The sequence below is a fragment of the Jaculus jaculus genome, chromosome 2, assembly GCF_020740685.1.
Source record: "Jaculus jaculus isolate mJacJac1 chromosome 2, mJacJac1.mat.Y.cur, whole genome shotgun sequence".
NCBI lineage: Eukaryota > Metazoa > Chordata > Mammalia > Rodentia > Dipodidae > Jaculus > Jaculus jaculus.
In genome coordinates, this window is record NC_059103.1 from 193631285 (window position 1) to 193653210 (window position 21926).

Consider the following 21926-nt stretch of genomic DNA (forward strand, 5'->3'; position numbering starts at 1 on the left):
CCAGGGCCTCCAGCCACTGCAAACAAACTCCAGATGCGTGCACCCCCTTGTGCATCTGGCTAACGTGGGTACAGGGTCCACAGGCTTCACAGGCAAGCGCTTAACCACTAAGCCATCTCTCCAGCCCCATATTGGTAGATATTGTTAATAAAGTATTTCATTATTAATATCCTGATTTGTAAAATTGTAACTATTATTAATCATCTATATATTGAAAACATATTTTCAGGTATTTGTATTCTTTACCTATGCCTTGAGATCTTGAGATCGTGATTTTGGCTTGTATGGGGGGGTATCACCCAGTGTGCTTGTCTGTGGAAGCTGGAGTGGAAAGTCGGGTGTGTATGTGAAGTGGTCTGGTGTGTGACGTGGCATCCAGTGTGCTAACCTGTGGTGACTGGAGTGGAAAGTCAGGTGTCCTGCTCCACTGCTCTTCCACCATTCTTTAAATAATACCCCAAATAGGAGCAACTTTTTTTTATTTTTTTTGGTTCATTTTTATTTATTTATTTGAGAATGACAGAGAGAGAGGCAGGTAGAGAGACAGAGAGAATGGGCATGCCAGGGCCTCCAGCCACTGCAAACGAACTCCAGACATGTGTACCCCCTTGTGCATCTGGCTAACGTGGGTCCTGGAGAATTGAGCCTTGTGGGGTCCTTAGGCTTCACAGGCAAGCACTTAACCACTAAGCCATCTCTCCCGTCCCCCATTCTTGTTTGAACCAGAGTCTTTTTGTTTTGTTTTTGTTTTTGTTTTTTCAAGGTAGGGTCTCACTCTGGCCCAGGCTGACCTGGAATTCACTATGTAGTCTCAGGATGGCCTCAAACTCATGGCGATCTTCCTACCTCTGCCTCCTGAGTGCTGGGATTAAAGGCATGTGCCACCACGCCTGGCTTCAGAGTCTTTTTTTAAACATATTCAAGTGTGTGTGTGTGTGTGTGTGTGTATGTGAAGTGGTCTGGTGTGTGATGTGGCATCCAGTGTGCCAGGGATCACCGGATACATGCTTGTGCCACTTTTTTTGCACCTGGCTTTGCAAAAAGTGCCCTTAACCATTACGCCATCTTCCAAGCCACAAATGATTGATTTATATGATTTATTTATTATTGCCTGTGCGTGTAGGATCTCTCGACACTGCTACAAAAGAACACCAGATGCTTGCGTCATGTCTTGTATCTAGCTTTGATACGTGGCTTGGGAATTGAAACTGGGCTGACAGGCGCTGCAAGCAAGCGCTTTTAACCACGGAGCCATCTTCCTAGCTTGAGCATAAATCTCACTGATCCCAGAGCTATGTTTTCATGAGCACCAGAAATGTCCCTGTCCCCAAAAGGCTGGGGTTACAGGCGGGCATGGAGTTCTGGAGATTCAAGCTTAGATGGCCTCAGGCTCTCTCAGGCCCTCACGCTTGTGCAGGAAGCGCACTTAATGCTGAGCACAGGCCGAATATATCTCTAGTCTTTGTCTTTTTTGTGATACTGGGAGTGTAACTTCAGAGCCTCACACATGCTAGGCAAGTGTCCTAGCACTGTGCTATAGTCACAGCCCTTGAAACATTTACAAAGTATTTGTTCTTTTTTGTTTATTTATGCCTATACATATGCTTATGGTTTTGCTAGGGTCTCCTGCCACTGCAAACACACTCTAGATGCTTGTGACACTTTTTTTGGTCTTTTTGTTAATTCTTTTTGTTCATTTTTAATTTATTTATTTGAGAGTGACAGAGCCAGAAAGAGGCAGAGAAAGAGAGAATGGGCGCACCAGGGCTTCCAGCCACTGCAAACAAACTCCAGACGTGTGCGCTCCCTTGTGCATCTGGCTAACGTGGATCCTGGGGAACCAAGCCTCGAACCGGGGTCCTTAGGCTTCACAGGCAAGCGCTTAACCACTAAGCCATCTCTCCAGCCCTGCTTCTGACACTTTTTGCTTCTGGCTTTACATATGTGCCAGGGAATAGAATATGGGCCAGTAGGCTTTGCAAGCCTTTTATCTCTTTAGCTTCCTGAAGCTTTTTTTTTTGAAATAGTATCTCACTCTAGTCGAGGCTGGTCTCAAACTCATAGTGATCCTCCTACCTCAGCCTCCTGAGTGCTGGGATTAAAGGAGTGCACTGCCATGCCCAGCTAAGCTTTTTTTTTTTTTTTTTTTTTTTACTTTTTTTGTTTATTTTAATTTATTTATTTGAGAGTGACAGAGAGAGAAAGAGGCAGACACTGAGAGAGAGATGGGCACGCCAGGACCTCCAGCCACTACAAAGGAAGTCCAGATGCATGTGTCACCTTGTGCATCTGGCTTATGTGGGTCCTGGAGAATCAAGCCTCGAACTGGGGTCCTTAGGCTTCACAGGCACACTAAGTCATCTCTCCAGCCTTAGTTTTTTTTTTTAATATTGGCAAAAAATTAAGCCAGGTGTGATAGTGCACGCCTTTAATCCTGCAGTTCAGAGGCAAAGGTAGGAGGATCACCATGAGTTCAAGGCCAGTCTGGGACTAGAGTAAATTCCAGGTAGCCTGGGCTACATACAGTGAGACCCTATGTGAAATGGCTCAGTGGTTAAGGTGCTGCCTGCTAAACCTAATGGCTCAAGTTCAATTCTCCAGTACCCACGTAAAGCCAGATGCACAAAGTGGCACGTGCATGTGGAGTTCATTTGCAGCAGCTAGAGGCCCTGGCATGCCCATTTTCTCTGCCTCTCTATTTCTATCTGTCTGTCAATCTCTATCTCCCTCCCTCCCTCCCTCCCTCCCTCCCTCCCTCCCTCCCCTCCTCCTCCTCCTCCTCCTCCTCCTCCTTTTTCCCTCTCTCTCTCTCTCCTCTCTCTCTCTCTCTCTCTCTCTCTCTCTCTCTCTCTCTCTCTCTCTCTTTCTCTCTGTGTGTAAGTAAAGAAATAAAAACAGAGGCTGAAGAGATTGTTCACTGTTTAAGGCACTTGCCTGCAAAGCCCAAGGGTCCAGGTTCCATTCCCCAGGACCCACATAGAGCCAGATGCACAAGGTAGCACATGCCTCTGAAGTCTGTAGTTACTAAAGGGCCTGGCACACCCATTCTCTCTATCTGCCTCTTTCTTTCTCAAATAAATAAATAAAATTTTAAAAACAGTAACACTCTTAGGTAACTTCCCACACAAAAGGCCCTGTCCTAATGCTGCCCCTTTGTCTTGTTTACTACTGTTATCACAGTATCTGGTGCAGTGCCTGGTACATGCAGGCTTCAGCAAATAGTCACTGAAAAATCAACTGTAAATATAGCACATGAGATCTATTATGACCTATGATTATTTTCCTTTACAATTAAAGCCGTAAACAAGGTAGTTAAAGTCTGAAAGCCCATTCTTCTTAAGAAATTTCAAGCATGAGCTGCTGTCTTTTACAAGATCAGTACTCTAGCTCTTGAGGTATGCAGCCAGCTTCCAACAGGCAGCTGTTTTCTTTTTATTTATTTGAGACAGGGAGAGAGAGAATGGGCATGCCAGGGCATCCAGCCACTGCAAACAAACTCTAGATGCAGGTGCCATGTGCTTACGTGGGTCTTGGGGAATTGAACCTGGGTCCTTTGGCTTTGCAGGCAAGTGCCTTAACCACTAAGCCATCTCTCTAGCCGTCTTTTTTTTTTTTTTTTTGGTTTTTTGAGTTAGGGTCTCACTTTGGTCCAGGCTGACCTGGAATTAACTCTGTCATCTCAGGGTGGCCTTGAACTCACGGTGATCCTCCTACCTCTGCCTCCCGAGTGCTGGGATTAAAGGCGTGCGCCACCACGCCCAGCCTCTTTTTTTTTAATGTATTTTTTATCTATTAGACATAGAGAGAAAGAGAATGGATCCACCAGGGCTTCTAACCACTGCAGACAAACTCCAGACACATGCGCCACCATGTGCATCTGGCTTACATGGGATCTGGAGAATCAAATCTGAGTCCTTAGGTTTTGCAGGCAAGCTCCTTAACCTCCACCTCTCCAGCCCAAGTAGCTGTTTTCTAAGGAAAGTTTATAAAAGCCGAATCTAGTATCACAGAACCTAAAGTGAGTGCATTCGTACTGTACCACTTCTGAATGATGAAACACATACTTGCCATGGCTTCCTCAGCATTCTGTTCATTGAAATGGAAGGGAACCCCTTCAAATTAGGTGTTAGCTCAGGCCATCATTACCAGCAGTCCCAACGTAGCTAGCAGTCTTTGCCTACAAAAGAGAAAAGTACTATTATTTTATATTCTAGTTATGGTTTAGACTTGCCGAGAAAATTTTATAGTTTATGCCTTGGCATTTCAAAAAATACATGTGATTTTGGGGGGGGGAACATTATTTTCTCATAGAAAGAAAAATCAGTGGCAAACTCAGTATTGATAGAAAATATTAAATCTCAAGTACATTTAAAATTTATTTACATTATATTGAACAACATAACTATACTTCTGAAATAAAATTTTCAAACTGTAGTTTTCATAAGCTGTGTGGCAGAAGCAATTTGAGGAAAGAAGGGCCGATTTTGGCTCACAGCTTCATGGCAGGGAAGCCATGGCAGCATTTGTGGATGGATCAGGAAATACAGAGCCCACACAGGAGGCGGAGCTGTGATACAACCCACAAGATGTGCCCCTCAGAGGTTCCCACCCTCCAGCTAGGACCCACCTCCTAAGGGTTCCTTCCACAACCTCTCAAAAGCGTTCCATTAGCCGAGGACCAAGCGTTCAAGCACGCGAGCCTATGGGGACATTTCACATTCAAGTCATAACAGTTTTTCACTAGAAAGCTACTACTAGATGGTACTGCAATCAGTATGTTATGAAGTATTACTACTATGTAATCAAAATATTAAAAGTCATCCTCTGAAAATTCAGACTGTCTAAAAATGTCTGGTATATTAACCACAGTAGCTAAACCACTCAGAAAAAAATTAATAAAAACTGAAAAACTATTACTGTTCTCTTACTAGAAAAATGGTAATTTTGCAAAAGCATTTTACTCTGTTTTGATGTGTGTATATAGTATGTGCAGTATGTGTCTGGTGTATGCATGTCTACGTGTGTGCACACAGACACACATGTCGAGTATCTTCCTCTATCACTCTTCTATTCTAAATAGATTTTTAAAATTTTTTTCATTTATTTATTTGACAGAAGGGAAGAGAAAGAGGCAGATACAGAATGGGTACATGAGGGCCTCCAGCCACTGCAAATGAACTCCAGACACATGCACCCCTTCGTGCATGTGGCTTACGTGGGTCCTGGGGAATTGAACTTGGTTCCTTTGGCTTTGCAGGCAAGTGCCTTAACCACTAAGCCATCTCTCCAGCCCACACACTTCTATTTTATACTGAACCTGGGAGTCTTTCAGCTTGACTGGCTGACCACTAAGCCCCAGCAATCCTATTTCTGCACCCTCCTCCAGCACTGGGGTTAGGGTTTCAGGTATATATGGCTATGACTGGCTTTTTGTTAAAAAAAAATTATTTTATTTTATTTTGGGGAGGGGGAAGAGAAAGTGAGTGTGTGTAAGGCCTGTCAGTACTGATTCCCCAGTACCCATGTAAAGCCAGATGCATCAGGTGGTACATGTATGTGGAGTTTGTTTGCAGCCACAGTAGGAGGCCTTGATGTGCCCATATTCACTCACTCACTCTTGCTCTTACATAAAAATATTTAAAATAAAATACAGAGAATGAGTAATAAAATGAGTTTATTAAAATACCTTATCTTAGTGGGGCGTGGTGGAGCACGCCTTTAATCCCAGCACTTGGGAAACACAGGGGAGACAGAGAGAGAGAGAGAGAGGAGAGAACAAAACATTTTTGAAAGAAGAGCCAGGCATGGTGGCACAGGTCTTTAATCCTAGCACATGAGAGGCACAGGAGAGAGGATCACTGAGTTCAAGGCCAGCCTGAGACTACATAGTAAATTCCAGGTCAGCCTGAGCTAGAGCAAAACCCTACCTCAGAAACAAAACAAAAACCTTATCTTTTTAAAACTATTATTTGCACTTGCACTTATGTGTGTGTATGTGCGCGCGCGCGTTTATACCAGGGTCTCTTGCCATTGCAAACAAACACCCATTCAGCTTTACATGGTGGGGAGGGAGAGATGAACCGTGACAGTAGGCTTTGCAAGCAAGTGCCTTTAACCATTAAGCCATGATTTTCCCAGCCTCTACCCAATATTACATACAAGTTTATGAAGAGCCTGCTATCAAAACTTTATCTAGCCGGGTGTGGTGGTTCACGCCTTTAATCCCAGCACTTAGGAGGCAGAGGTAGGAGGATCACCATGAATTCATGAGACTACACAGTGAATTCCAGATCAGCCTGAGCTAGAGCGAGACCCTGCCTCAAAAAAAAAAAAAAAAAAAAAGCTGTAGTAAAACTTCTAATCTGAGCAAAAGCATAGGCTGAATAACGCTATACTCATGGAAAGCAAAGATCATTTTCCTAGCCAGGCATGGTGGTGCACACCTTTAATCCCAGCACTCAGGAGGCAGAGGTAGGAGGATCTCCATGAGTTCAAGGCCACCAACCTGAGACTGCATAGTGAATTCCAGGTCACCCTGAGCTGGAGTGACATCTCAAAAAAACCAAGAAAAAGATCATTTCCTGGTAGGCCCAACATCTTGTTTCTCTACATCCAGCTACTCCTTACCCATCCATCTACAGGATATGGACTCCGAGAGAAGATAGGAAACAGCTGCGATGGAGAAGTTATTTTCTAAAATGAATTATTAATGTTATAAGAAATTGGTAACCTATTTCAATCCATTCTTAGATCACACAGTAAATGCAAGATGTTTTATGGAGCGGAGCGAGTGTCTCTTCATACAAGCTGCCAAGACACGGAAGGACACAAAGCAAGCAAGAGCAACAGGTGAGCTCTCTGACACTTCTGAATAAAATCTTGCTGTCTAAGGTTATTCCAACGCCTGATACTGGGATTCCTTTACATTTCTCTCAAATTCATAGTAGTTTTACAACCTTAGGATGAATGGATTTCAGAAATTAAAGAGCTAGCTCACCTCAACCATGAGCATTACAGAATAAGAAAAGAACGTGCTGGGCGTGGTGGCGCACACCTTTAATCCTAGCACTTGGGAGGTAAAGGTAGAGGGAGGAGGATCACTGGGAGTTAGAGGTCTCCCTGAGACTACACAGTGAATTCCAGATCAGCCTGAACTAGAGCGAGACCCTGCCTCAAAAAAAAAAAAAGAAAAAGAAAAAGAATAATAGAACGCATTGTTCTAACAGTAGCTATCCTAAGACTCAGGGCTCTGGAACACACTGGATTCTAATCCCTGCAGTGCCACTTACTGACTACCTGCTTGGCTCTAGACAAGAGACTTGCCTGCCTAGGCCTTACCTCTCATCTACAAAATGGAGCAAATAACAGTGTTGAGTTAATAGGGTGTTTTGAGAATTAAAAGCTTCCCTGGTTGTCAGTAACCTAATGAATGAATGCTGTATTGTTTTCCTGATTTTATTTAAAGTAGTGCCTTCAAGTTATATAACAAAGGCAAGAACTTTTGTTCAAAGATTAACAACAGGTAAAATATTTTTAAAATCTGGGTAATTATCAACAAATAAATTTAATTTCTCAAGCCAGGCGTGGTGGCACCCATCTTTAATCCCAGCACTCCGGAGGCACAGGTAGGAGGATCACTACAAATTTGAGGCCACCCTAAGACTACATAATGAACTCCAGGTCAGCCTAGGCTAGAGCAAGACCCTACCTTGAAAAATGAAAACAAAACCAGACATGGTGGCACACACCTTTAATCACAATCCCAGTACCTGGGAGGCAGAGGTAGGAAGATCACCGTGAGTTCAAGAATTCTAGGTCAGCCTGGGCTCAAGTGAGACCCTACCTCGAAAAACCAAAAAAAAAAAAAAGAGAGAGAGAGAGAAAGAGAAAGAAAAGAAAAACAAATTTATTTCCCACTTGAACTCTGAACTTCAAACATATTAAACCATGCTGGAACAAGTTGACTTAACAAGCAGACGAGCAATAGGCCATAATTTAATCCCCTACACAGACACACTCTGACCTAATTGCAAAATGAATCATCAACTAGATGATACATGTTAAGGAGTATTTCATAGAATTAACAAATCTCTCACATAAATAATCTAAATTGGGACTGGATAAGGACCCCGGTTCGAGGCTCAATTCCCCAGGACCCACATTAGCCAGATGCCCTGGCACACCCATTCTCTCTATCTTCCTCTTTTTCTCTCTGTCACTCTCAAATAAATAAACAAAAATAAACAAAAAATTAAAAAATAATAATAATCTAAATAATCTTACAATAATGAGGAAAAGTGAATTCCAGATCAGCCTGGACTACAATGACAACCTACCTCGAAAATCCCAGAAAGGGGGGGGGGGACAGGACAGGAAGGAAGGAAGATAGATCACAAGACTAAAGAGATGGCTCAGTGATTAAAGATGCTTGCTTGCAAAACTTGCCAACCAGGTATTCATTAGTAGTGACAAGAGACCCTGGCACAGCCATACATATACACAAATAAATAATTTTTTTGTTCATATTTTATTTATCTATTTGAGAGTGACAGACACAGAGAGAAAGGCAGAGAGAGAGGGGGGGGGGGAGAGAATGGGTGCACTAGGGCCTCCAGCCACTGCAAACAAACTCCAGACACATGCACCCCCTTGTACATCTGGCTAACATGAGTCCTGGGGAATCGAGCCTCAAATCAAGGTCCTTAGGCTTCACAGGCAAGCGCTTAACTGCTAAGCCATCTCTCCAGCCCACAAATAAATATTTTTTTTAAAAAAGAAATAGTTGTTGGGCACAGGAAGAACACTGAGTTCAAGGCCACCCTGAGACTATAGTTAATTCCAGGTGAGCCTGAGCTACAGTGAGAACCTATCTCAAAAAAAAACAAGAAAAAAAAAGAAAGGAAGAAAAGAAAAAGAAAAAAGAAATAGGCGTGCTGGCACACACTTTAATCTCAGCACTCCAGAGGCAGAAGTGCTATTATGAGTTCAAGGCCAGCCTGGAACTACAGAGTGAGCACCAGATCACCTGGACTACATAATACCCTCGAAAAAAGAAAAAAATTAAATCCCAGAACTTGGGAGACAGAGGTAGGAGGATCGCTGTGAGTTCGAGGCCACCCTGAAACTACATAATTAATTCCAGGTCAGCCTGGGCCAGAGTGAGACCAGACCCTACCTTGAAAAACAAAACAAACAAACAAACAAAAAAATCATATGGGAAATATAAAGTCTTGAAAAATTTGATGACAGCTGTTATTTTAAACAATAATTATATACATATGGCTTTAATGCTTAAGTTTCTTAGATAAGCTCTAATAATAATACTTTTAAAATTCTAATTTAAGGGTTGGAAAGATGGCTTACCAGTTAAGGCACTTGCCTGCAAAACCAAAGGACCAAGGTTCGATTCCCCAGAACCCTCATAAGCCAGATGCACAAGGTGGCACATGCATCTGGAATTTGTCTGTAGCAGCTGGAGGCCCTGGCGCACCCATTCTCTCCCTGTCCCTCTCTCCCTTCAAATTAATTAATTAAAAATTCTAAATTAAAAACTACATATTAAAATTCTGCATTAAAAATAACTTATGAGAAGCCAGGCATGTTGGCACACAGCTTTATCCCAGCACTAGGAAGGCAGAGGTAGGAGGATCGCCATGAGTTCAAGGCCACCCTGGAACTACACAGTGAAGTCAGTATCAGCCTGGATAGGGTGAGCTCTTCCTTTAAAAAAAAAAAAAAAAAAAAGATTCACATCTAGAAATGTAGTTTGGTTGGTGCAGTGTTATACTAACATGTACTTGGGAGGTGGAGGCAGGAGCATCAGAAGTTGAAGGTAACCCTTGGCTGCATACAAGTTTGAAGACATGCTGGGTTACATGAGATTCTGTCTCAACAAAACAAATGAAATTAAATTTTAAAAAAATCTGCCGGGCGTGATGACACACGCCTTTAATCCCAGCACTCAAGAGGCGGAGGTAGGAGGATCACAGTGAGTTCAAGGCCACCCTGAGAATACACAGTGAATTCCAGGTCAGCCTGAGCTAGAGTGAGAACCTATCTTGAAAAACCAAGAAAAAAGGTTCATTCAAGCTGGGCATGGTGGCATGCGCCTTTAATCCCAGCACTCGGGAGGCAGAGGTAGGAGGATAACCATGAGTTCAAGGCCACCCTGAGACTACAGAGTGAATTCCAGGTCAGCCTGAGTTACAGTGAAACCCTACTTCAAAAAACAACAACAACAAAAAAAAAATGGTTCATTCGAAGTCAGGTGCATGCCTATAATCCTGGCATTCAGGAAGGAGAGGCAAAACTGAAAGTTCCAGGCTATCCAGTTACACAGAAAGACCTTGTCTCAAAAATACAAGCATATGCTCAATTTATAATAGCTGGGAAATGGAACCAGCCTAGATGTCCCTCAACAGATGAGTGGATAATGAAGATGTGGCACATTTATACAATGGAGTTCTACTCAGCGGTAAAGAAAAGTGAAGTTATGAAATTTGCAAAAAAAATGGATGGACCTGGAAAGGATTATACTAAGTGAGGTAACCCAGGCCCAGAAAGCCAAGCGCCACATGTTCTCTCTCATATGTGGATCCTAGCTACAGATGACTGGGCTTCTGCGTAAGAATGAAAATACTTAGTAGCAGAGGCCAGTAAGTTAAAAAGGAGACATAAAGGGTAGAGAAAGGAAGGGAGGAGGATACTTAATAGGTTGATATTGTATATATGTAATTACAATGATTGTAATGGGGAGGTAATATGATGGAGAATGGAATTTCAAATGGGAAAGTGTGGGGGTGGGGAGGGAGGGAATTACCATGGGATATATTTTATAATCATGGTAAATGTTAATAAAAATTAAAAAAAAAAATACAAGCATGGAGTAAGGTGTGGTGGCACATGCCTTTAATCCCAGCACTCGGGAGGCAGAGGTAGGAGGATTGCCGTGAGTTCAAGGCCACCCTGAGAATACAGAGTGAAATCCAGGTCAGCCTGGGCTACAGTGAGACCCTAACTCGAAAAACCAAACCAAAAAAAAAAAAAAAAAAAAAAACGAACATGGGCTGGAGAGATAGCTTAGCCGTTAAGGCGCCTGCTTGCAAAGCCAAAGGACCCTAATTCAATTCCCCAGGTCCCACATAAGCCAGATGCACAAGGTGACGCATGCATCTGGAGTCTCTCTGCGGTGGCTGGAGACCTTGGTGCACCCATTCTCTCTATGTATATATATGCCCCCCCCTCAATAAATAAAATAAATTTGAAAAGTATATAAGTATAAGCAGGGCTTGGTGGCTCACGCCTTTAATCCCAGCACTCAGCAGACAGAGGTGGGAGGATCACTATGAGTTTGAGGCCAGCCTGAGACTACATAGTGAATTCAAGGCCAGGATGGGCTAGAGCAACACCCTGCCTCAAAAAACAAAAACAAAACAAAAAATACAAGCTGAAAACAAAAAAATAAAAATAAAATATATATATATAAGCATGAGGCTGGAGAGATGGCTCAGTGATTAAGGTGCTTGCCTGCAAAGCCTAGGGACCCAGGTTCGACTCCCCAGTACCCACATAAAGACAGCTGCATACACTTTGATACAATGGCCAGTCACCACCTCCTGCACTGGCCACAGGTTCTGTATCCCGCTACTGGAGCCGCCAGTTTCCACGCGGACCCCTGCAAGGGGCAGTGCTCGCCTCACTGAAGTGCCTGTTCAGGGTGTCAGAAACTGAAAAGGCCAAATATTTTCATGGTCACTTGCATGTAGTCATCCAGAAAAGATCCAGAGGGATTTTGAAGACCCAACTGTATTTAACCAGCCTCAAGTTGTGCATCAATGATTATAATAAAGACTTTGAAACAAAAAAAAAAGAGAGAGAGAAGGGAGGAAGGTACTTAATAGGTTGATATTGTATATATGTAAGTACAATGATTGTGATGGGGAGGTAATATGATAGAGAATGGAATTTCAAAGGGGAAAGTGTGGGGGGTGAGGGAATTACCATGGGATATTTTTTTATAATCATGGAAAATGCTAATAAAAGTTTTAAAAAATTTTTTGAAAGAAAAAAAGAGACAGCTGCACAAAGTGGCACATACATCTGGAGTTCATTTGCAGTACTTGGAGGCTCTGGCATATCCATTCTCTCTCTCTCTCTCAAATAAACAAACAAAAATATTTTTTTAAAAGCAAACAAATAAACAAGCCAAGTGTGTTGCTTCATGCCTGGAATCCTTGGTAAGCTGAGGTAAGAGAGTTACTATGAGTTGGAGACAAACCTGTGCTACATTATAAGTTTGGGGCTATCCTGGATTATATGGGACCTATAACAAGCAAGAATAGGGATGGAGAGATGGCTTAGTGGTTAAGGTGTTTACCTGTAAGTCCAAAGGATTCAGGTTCAATTTTACCCACGTAAAACCAGATCCACAAGGTGGCACATGCGTCTAGAAATTGTTTACAATGGCTAGAGGCCCTGGTGTGCCTGTTCTCTATCTGCCTCTTTCTCTCTCTCAAATTAGTAAATAAAAATAATTAAAAAAAAAAAAGGCTGAAAACAGACATGTAGATCAGTGGAACAGAATAGAGGACCCAGATGTAAGCCCAAGTAGCTATAGCCACCTGATATTCGATGAAAATGCCAAAAATACTCATTGGAGAAGAGACAGCCTCTTCAGCAAATGGTGTTTTGAAAACTGGATATATATCTGCAGAAGGATGAAAATAGATTCTTTTCTCTCGCCATGCACAAGAATTAAGTCCAAATGGATTAAAGACCTTAACATCAGACCGGAAACTTTGAAACTGCTAGAGGAAAAAGTAGGGGAAATCCTTCAACATATTGGTCTTGGCAAAGACTTTCTGAATACAACCCCAATTGCTCAGGCAATAAAACCGCAGATTAACCACTGGGACCTAATGAAATTACAAAGATTTTGCACCACAAAGGACACAGTGAAAAAAGCAAAGAGGCAACCTACAGAATGGGAAAAAATCTTCGCCAGCTATATATCTGATAGAGGATTAATATCTAGGATATACAAAGAACTCAAAAAGTTAAATAATAAGGAATCAAACAAGCCAATCAAAAAATGGGCTATGGACGGTAAAGAAAAATGAAGTTACGAAATTTGCAGAAAAATGGATGGACCTGGAAAGTATTATACTAAGTCAGGTAACCCAGGCCCAGAAAGCCAAGCGCCACATGTTCTCTCTCATATGTGGATCCTAGCTACAGATGACTGGACTTCTGCGTGAGAATGAAAATACTTAGTAGCAGAGGCCAGTAAGTTGAAAAGGAGACATAAAGGGTGGAGAAAGGAAGGGAGGAGGATACTTAATAGGTTGATATTGTATATATGTAATTACAATGATTGTAATGGGGAGGTAATATGATGGAGAATGGAATTTCAAACGGGAAAGTGTGGGGGTGGGGAGGGAGGGAATTACCATGGGATATATTTTATAATCATGAAAAATGTTAATAAAAATTAAAAAAAAATGGGCTATGGAGCTAAATAGAGAGTTCTCAAAGGAAGAAATACGAATGGCATATAAGGATCTAAAAAAATGTTCTACGTCACTAGTCATCAGGGAAATGCAGATTAAAACTACATTGCGATTCCATCTCACTCCTGTCAGATTGGCCACCATCATGAAAACAAATGATCATAAATGTTGGCGGGGATGTGGAAAAAAAGGAACCCTTCTGCACTGCTGGTGGGAATGCAATCTGGTCCAGCCATTGTAGAAAACAGTGTGGAGGTTCCTAAAACAGCTAGAGATTGATCTACCATATGACCCAGCTATAGCACTCCTAGGCATATATCCAAAGGACTCATCTCATTTCCTTAGAAGTACATGCTCAACCATGTTTATTGCTGCTCAATTTATAATAGCTGGGAAATGGAACCAGCCTAGATGTCCCTCAACAGATGAGTGGATAATGAAGATGTGGCACATTTATACAATGGAGTTCTGCTCAGCGGTAAAGAAAAATGAAGTTATGAAATTTGCAGAAAAATGGATGGACCTGGAAAAGATTATACTAAGTGAGGTAACCCAGGCCCAGAAAGCCAAGCGCCACCTGTTCTCTCTCATATGTGGATCCTAGCTACAGATGACTTGGCTTCTGCGTGAGAATGAAAATACTTAGTAGCAGAGGCCAGTAAGTTAAAAAGGAGACATAAAGGGTAGAGAAAGGAAGGGAAGAGGATACTTAATAGGTTGATATTGTACATATGTAATTACAATGAATGTAATGGGGAGGTAATATGATGGAGAATGGAATTTCAAATGGGAAAGTGTGGGGGTGGGGAGGGAGGGAATTACCATGGGATATATTTTATAATCATGGAAAATGTTAATAAAAATTAAAAAAAAAAAAGGCTGGGCATGGTGGTGCACACCTTTAATCACAGCACTTGGGAGGCAGAGGTAGGAGGACTGCTGAGAGTTCAAGGCTAGTCTGGGACTATAGAGTGAGTTGGAGGTCAGCCTGTGGTTAGAGTAAGACGCTATCTCAAAAAAAAAAAAAAATGGGGGGGCAGGCTGGAGAGATGGCTTAATAGTTAAGGCATTTGCCTGGGAAGTCAAAGGACCCAGGTTCAATTCCCCAGGATCCACTTGAGTCAGATGCACAAGGGGCACATGTGTCTGGAGTTCCTTTGCAGTGGCTAGAGGCCCTGGTGCACCCTATTCTCTCTCTGTCCGTTTCTCTTCTCTCTCTCTGCTTGCAAATGACTAAATAACTTTTTTAAAAAAAAAATCAAAACTAAGTAAGTAAAATGGTAACTACATAAAAATTTACATTAGTAGTTACTTACAGCTGTATAAAATACATATCTCCAAAATATAAAGCCAAATTATATATGTATATACTGATTAGTAATCTAAATCGCCAATTTTACTCATGAAAATCTGTTTATTCACGCCTACAGATACAACAGAGCAACCAGGATACAATAAATATTTAAGTAATATAATAGAAACACTAGCTGTTATTTAGGGGGCCAATATCAATGTGTTAAAGATAAATATAATTTTTTCTTGTTGTTGTTTTTTTAAGGTAGGGTCATAATCTAGCCCAGGCTGACCTGGAATTCACTATGTAGTCTCAGGCTGGCCTCAAACTCATGGTGATCCTACCTCTGCCTCCAGAATGCTGGTATTAAAGACATGTGCCACCATGTCCACTTTTTAAATTATTTTTGAAAAATTACACAGGGTTATTTTAAAAGATTTTATGTTTTTGTTGTTTCTTATTTTTATTTCTTTGTTTTTGGTTTTTCAAGGTAGGGTCTCACTATAGCAAAGGGCTCACCTGAAATTCACTATGTAGTCTCACGGTGGCTTCGAACTCCTGGTGACCTCCTACCTCTGCCTCCTGAGTGCTGGGATTAAAGGCATGTGCCCCCTTGCCCAGTTTATTTACTTATTTATTTTTATTTTATTTTAGAGAGAGCATGCATGTGCAAGAGAGGGAGGGAAGAAGAGAAAGAACTGGCACACCAGGGCCTCAGTCACTGCAATGGAACTCCAGACACTTGCGCCACCTAGTGGGCATGTGAGACCTTGTGCTTGTCACACCTTTGTGAGTCTGGCTTACGTGGAATCTGGAGAGTCAAACATGGGTCCTTAGGTTTCACAGGCAAGTACCTTAACCACTAAGTTATCTCTCCGGCCCTGTGGGTTTTTTTTTTTATTTTATTTGATGGGGGAGAGATAGAGAAAGGTAGATCAAAAGAAATAATGGCTGTGCCCAGGCCTCCAGCCACTGCAAATGAACTCCACATGCATGAACCACCTCGTGCATCTGGGTCTTTGGGCTTTGTAGACAGTGCCTTAACCACTAAGCCATCTCTCCAGCCCAAGATTTTATGTTTGAAAAGCTAAAATTTAAAAGTAAACATGTTTACTGTAATGTAAACAGTTATAATTTTAAAATATGTCTAATACTGGCTATTGCCATGAACAGTACAATTGCAAGCAGCCTCCTGAATAACTCCACGTCAGCCTGGGCTAGAGCTAGACCCTATCTCAAAAAAATGAAAAAGGGCTGGAGAGATGGCTTAGCAATTAAGGTGTTACCTGTGAAGCCTAAGGAGCCAGGTTTGATCCCCAGTACTCATGTAAAACTGATGCTCAAGTGGATGCATACAACTGTATTTCTCTTGCAGTGGCTAGATGCCCTGATGCGCCCATTCTCTATCTGCCTCTTTGTCTCTTTATCTTTCTCTCTCTCAAAGTGGATAAATAAATAAATAAATAAATACAAACAAACCTAACTTAGGTACTTAACTTGAAACCCTACTGAAATTCAAATAAGCAAGGTTTGGGACCCAAATACACACTGCTGAAACAGAAATTGTTTTTTACAGCATATTTCCTCAAGAGCATTTGTAATCAATTTAATTATTTCAAGAACACTTTCATTTAAGTATTCAGCCATACCTTATGGCTTACTAAGTCTCAGGGATCAAAACATTTTGTCTTCAACAGAGAAAATGAGGACTGCTGTAGTCAGCTTCACATTGCTAGCAGAAATCACCTGACCAAGAGCAACTTTTGGGAGAAAAGGGTTTACTTTGGCTTACAAACTCAAGTGGAACTTCCATGATGGCAGGAGAAAACGATGGCATTAGCAGAGGGTGGACATCACCCCCTGGCCAATATAAGGTGGACAATAGCAACAGGAGAGTGTATCAAACACTGGCAACGGAAAACTGGATATAACACCCATATGCTTATCCCCAACAATATACTGCTTCCAAAAAGCATTAATTCTCAAATTCCCATCAGCTGGGAACCTAGTATTCAGAACACCTAAGTTTATGGGGGACACTTGAATCAAACCACCACATTCTTCCCCTGAACCCCATAAAATGATATCCATACATTATATAAAATATAATGCATTCAGTCCAACTTTAAAAGTCTCCATTATTTTTGTCAATCCTAATGATGTTCAAACATCTCCATAATTCAAAGTCTTTTAACTGAGCCTTAATACCAAAGAAATTCCAACCCCCCCCAAAAAAAAAACCCACAATGGCACAGAATAAATATTCACACTGCAAAAGATGACACTGGGCATAGCAAAGAAATATTCAGCCAATACAAGATTTAAACAGGGCAAACATTAAACTCTAACTCTTAAGTCCAACTACTAGTCAGTGACAAATCTCCAAGTCCAATAACTCGAACCACTAAAGTCTCTGTAGTTTCAATTCCACCCCTCCAGCTAGGCTACTCACAGGAAGACTTCACCTGGAGCCGCAGCTCTCATTAGCAGCCATGTTGTGGTCCTGGCATCTCCACTGGGTCTCCACTACAACCCACCGTCCATCCTCATGGCTCCATCGGGTCTCCATGCAGGCATCCAGCAAACCTGCTTCACACTGCCCATGGTCATTTCCAAAACACAAGACTGTGTTGCAAATTCAATAACCCTCTCTTTCCTGCATTTCTTACACTTCATAATACAAGGTGGGGTGTCAATTTGTTAATCCAGTGGGGGAATAAAGCAGACTTTGAAGAACAGGACACTCCTTGAGCACTCAGCCCCTTCAAAACACTGCATTCTTTCTGTGGTCCCAATGCAGGTCAGCTGGCCCAATCTCGATGGTTGTAATCACTCAATTGCAGCTGAACAAGCAGCAATTTGGGCCTAAGATTTCTTTCTGTGCTACATCCTTCTGCTCACACCAGTCCATTTCTATGCAAAACAACCCTGCTCAAATTCTCAGGACACGGGTATAACAGCAAGCCTCTCACACAAACTGCTTCTAGCTCAGTCCAGGCAAAGCCCTTTCTCACCCTCACAAGCTACACCTCACAGTCCATAGTTCTTATTGCATTCAGGTCTTGCAACTCTGACCAGAATAATCCATCAAGCTGTACTTGCAACACTGCAAGGCATCTCTTAGGCCAAGGTTTAAAATCCTTCCACATTCCTCTTGAAAATCAGCTCCAAAAGGCCAAAACCACACAGTCAGGTGTCTAGCAGCAACTCCACTCTCAATACCAAGTATACTGTTGCATTCAGGTTTGCACTGCTGGTAGAAATCACCCAACCAAGAGCAGCTTGTGAGAATAAATGGATTTATTGTGGTTTACAGACTCTAGGGGAAGATCCACGATGGCAGGGAAAACAATGGCATGAGCAGAGGGCAAACATCACTCCCTGGCCAATAATAAGGTGGACAATAGCAACAGGAGAGTGTGTCAAACACTGGCAAGGGCAAACTGACTATAATACTCATAAGCCTGCCCCCAACAATACTGCCTACAAGAGGCGTCAATTCCCAAATTTCCATCACCTGGGAACCTAGCATTCAGAACACTAAAGTGTATGGGGGAAACCTGAGTCAAACCACCAAAGGGACTAAGCATAGCTTTTACTAAAAACCAGTAAAAAAGAATGCATGACAATAAAGAAGACAAGACATCATCATATCATCTTTCTATCTAAATATGAAACATATAAAATGGAGAAAAGTCTTCAAAATGAGCCACCACAGCTATGCTATTAATTTCATTAATAAAATCACTATAAAGCTCTATTCCTAGTCATTAAAGAAAAACCTTTCAGGTATCCTTAATGAGATCATCCAAGCACTACTGAGTTTTAATGACTTGGCAACCCAAGAGAATTAAAAGTAATAATTTGTGTATGGTATTCTGTAGGGAAGACTGCATTTCACAGACTTGATAAGAAAGAAAATGTAAAAGTAATTAATAATATACCTATATTCTTCTGTGTTTAAACAACATACTGCATTTCAGACAGAGTCAGTAAAAAAATCTTAAAAATTTAAAGGTGAAATCATTGCAACATCAATCACATACATGCTCTCAAATCCAGTGAGATCATAAGCTCAGCTATAAGGGAAATAAAACTACTAATGAGCGTCTTCCATGCAGACACATTTATGTTTTCAGCCTTAGCATATTTTCAAACCATCTGGCATCAGTGCCTCCCTGGTTCACCAGCAGAATCTGTTCAAAACTGAACATAAAACTAGAGCTACATGTATTTGGAAGAAAGCAAAGAACTGCGCACACACACAGAGCACTGTTCCAACGTGAATGTCTAAGCGAGTTTACACTTGAACTTTAAAACATTTCCACTGAAGGCATTAAAGCTTTTGAAAACAAAAGGATGGATAAAGAAACCTGCATGAATTATAGCATTAGTTACTCAAGTTACTTTTTTTTTCTAATTTTAATTCGGTGATGAGGTATTTCTATAAAAATTCATTAACACATGGAATGCCATAGAATTGTTATATTAAAACTATCTAAGAGTACTTAGGTATGCTGGTGCACAGCTGTATTCCCAACACTCAGGAGGCAGGAGGATTGCCATGAATTCAAGTCCAGCACGGGCTACATACCCAAACTATAGCTCATAAAAAAGTATGCATTTTGCTTTGCTTTGAATTAGTCTGTGTACCCTTAAAATGTCTGCAGGAAAGAGAGAAAGACTAAGAGGAAAAAATATTCATGAACGCCCCTTCTCTTTTATTTCTGTTATCAAATTACTGTCATCAACAACATTCACATTTCCCTTGCTTAAAAGTAGTTTGGTTGCTACTTTAGAAATTAAAATAATCTATGCATATGCTAGTGCCAATAGCCTTATTAGAATCAATTTTGGCTAATCCTCACTATCAGTTTAAAAACAAATAACTTTTTTCCAAGGCAATTCTTCAGAAACAAAGATAATCCACAGAGCATCACCTAACAGAAGCTAAAGCTTTTAGACAAAGACTGAGAAACAATGACCAACAGCAACAAATATATAAATGACCTCCGAGAGAGCTGCAGCTTCAAGTTACATGGAATCCCAATTTCATTTCTTTTCTTTTCTTTCTTTTTTTTCTTTTTTAAAGCCGGGTTGACCACAAAGAAGTGCTGTGGGATTCCTGCTCTAATCCACCCTCTCACCTGCATTCTATGATCACCCCATTCCAGTTTCCTTATTCCTTGCCCTGGGTTTCTACTGATGCCTGTCCCAGAGGCTGGATCTCTGAGCGGCTGTATTTTCCTTCTCTTGCCTCTATGCTCCTCGTGGAAGACAGGAAGAGCGCAGATGCACAAAAGAAGAGAATGTCAAGTCCCTTGACTTGGAACTTTGGTGGAACTACATGAGAAGCGGCATCTTCTGGGACTCACTGCCCTTTCACTCCCCTCAGCCGATAGATCGTCCCCTTTAGGCCCCAAGGCTTCGAGGACTCTCTGGACCATTTCCCCCGCAAGTCCCCCCTGCACTCACATCCCTTCTTGTGTCCAGAAAGAGACGGTGTTTCCATCCTCTTGAACCAACTTCTCCCCTAAGACCCGGGGGATTTCACTCGGGTGTCTTCCCTGAGTGGGGACCGAGAGGGTTTCCCGCGGATCCGATCGCGCAGCCCAGCTCCAGCCGAGACTCTTCCCCCCGACTTCCCAAGGCTGCGTGGCGTCCCCACGCCCCCTCCCCCCGGAGGACAGCGCTGCGGACCTCCCCGGGGACCCGCGGTCCTCTGGGGGGGGGACACCCCGTCCTCATTCCCCTCCACAACCCCAAGTTGCTCAGTCCTTCCCGAAGCCCGGATTGCGGCTCTCCGCTTGGGAGCGCCTCCCCGCCGCCCCCCAGAGCCCGCAAAGCCCCGAGAGCGCCTGGGACCCCCGGGGGACGGGAGGGAGGCTCTGTCCGCGGGCGGTGACACGACGGCGGGCGGGCTCCGTCCGAAGGGTCCTCTGCCCCGGGTGCCGCCCGCCGCCGGCCGTGCCCACGCCGCTCGCTCTTCCACGCCCGCCGCGGGTTCGAGCTCAGGCTCGGCCGGCTTGCTTCCCACCCGCAGCCCCGGCGACCCTCGCCCCCGGCCGCGCAGCTAGCGGCTTACCTGCTGCACGGGGCCGCCGCGCCTCTCAGCGCCCCGCCGCCGGCGCCATCTTGCATTTCAAACCCACTGCACTTTTCAGGGAGTCAACTCTGACCCGTGAACCCTAACCCCGGAACCAGTCCACGAGCCGGCGCGAGGGACGAGGGGGTGGGGGGAGCCCGGAGCGCCGCGAGCGCCTCGGAGCTCGGGGAACTGCGAGTCCCGGAGTGCGAGCAGAGGCGCGTGCGTGCGTACGTGCGTGCGTGGGTGCGTGCCTCAGCTCGCGCACACCCCCGCGCCACGCTGCGGGGAGGTGAGATGGGAGGGGGTGTCCCCACAGCGGGAAGCCCGCCGCTGCCCTGACACGCGACCCCGCAGCTAAGCCACCGCCAAACGGGCCCCGCGGGAGCCGCCCCGCCCCCTGTCAAGAGAGGCCACGCCCCCCACCAGGATAAGCCACGCCTTCCCCGCCTCGCCGCGGCCCCGCCCCTCTCGCGGTCGTCAGGAAGCCCGCTGTTCTCGCGGGTCGGCCCCAGAGGTCGTCCCGCTGTCACCGCCCGCGGATCCGAGAGGTAGGCACGCGCTCTTCGCAAGCCGCATCTGCCAGTGGCCGGACTGCTGAAGCCACGCCCTCTGCCACGAGAAGCCACGCCCCTCGCGCTCCGCCCCCGGGGCTCTCTCTGGGTTCCGGCCGCACGCCCCGCCCCCTGTCAGCGGCCGGGCGCCTCTGTCAAGTGCAGCTCCACCTCCTCCCGCCCCGACTTCAAAAGTTCAAGGCCCCCTCCCCCCCCCTCCCGACGTGGAGACGGAGTTCCGCTCCCCCCGAGAGTCACTCACTCTTCCGTGGGGCGTTCGCCCCAGCCCTGGTCATTGAACCCCTCGGGCTCGGGGTGCCTGAGCACCCACAGCCAGGCCAGTCCCAGGACCCGGTCTCGGAGGAGTCGCCGCCCCTTCTCACCTCCTATCCCCTGCAGTCCCCCCCCCACCAACCCCGCGCCTCATTGTTGAAGTGACAAAAGCAAAAAGAAACGACTGGGCCCTGTTCTTGGGCCGCCCTGGC

General features: G+C 43.9%; 1 protein-coding gene across 3 annotated transcripts in view; it reads right to left on the minus strand.

Annotated features, from left to right (window-relative positions):
• Positions 1–21030, minus strand: part of Zhx1 (zinc fingers and homeoboxes 1) — a 43323-nt gene extending 22293 nt beyond the window's left edge. For 2 of the 3 annotated variants that reach the window (XM_045142751.1, XM_045142749.1), the window contains exons 1-2: positions 20888–21030; positions 4065–4177 (exon numbers count right to left, since the gene is read on the minus strand). The gene's annotated coding sequence lies outside the window, so the exon portion shown is untranslated. Of the gene's footprint in view, positions 1–4064; positions 4178–4627; positions 4701–20887 lie in introns of all 3 variants that reach the window. The other variant, XM_045142750.1, reaches the window with a different exon arrangement.
• Positions 21031–21926: the final 896 nt, after the last annotated feature.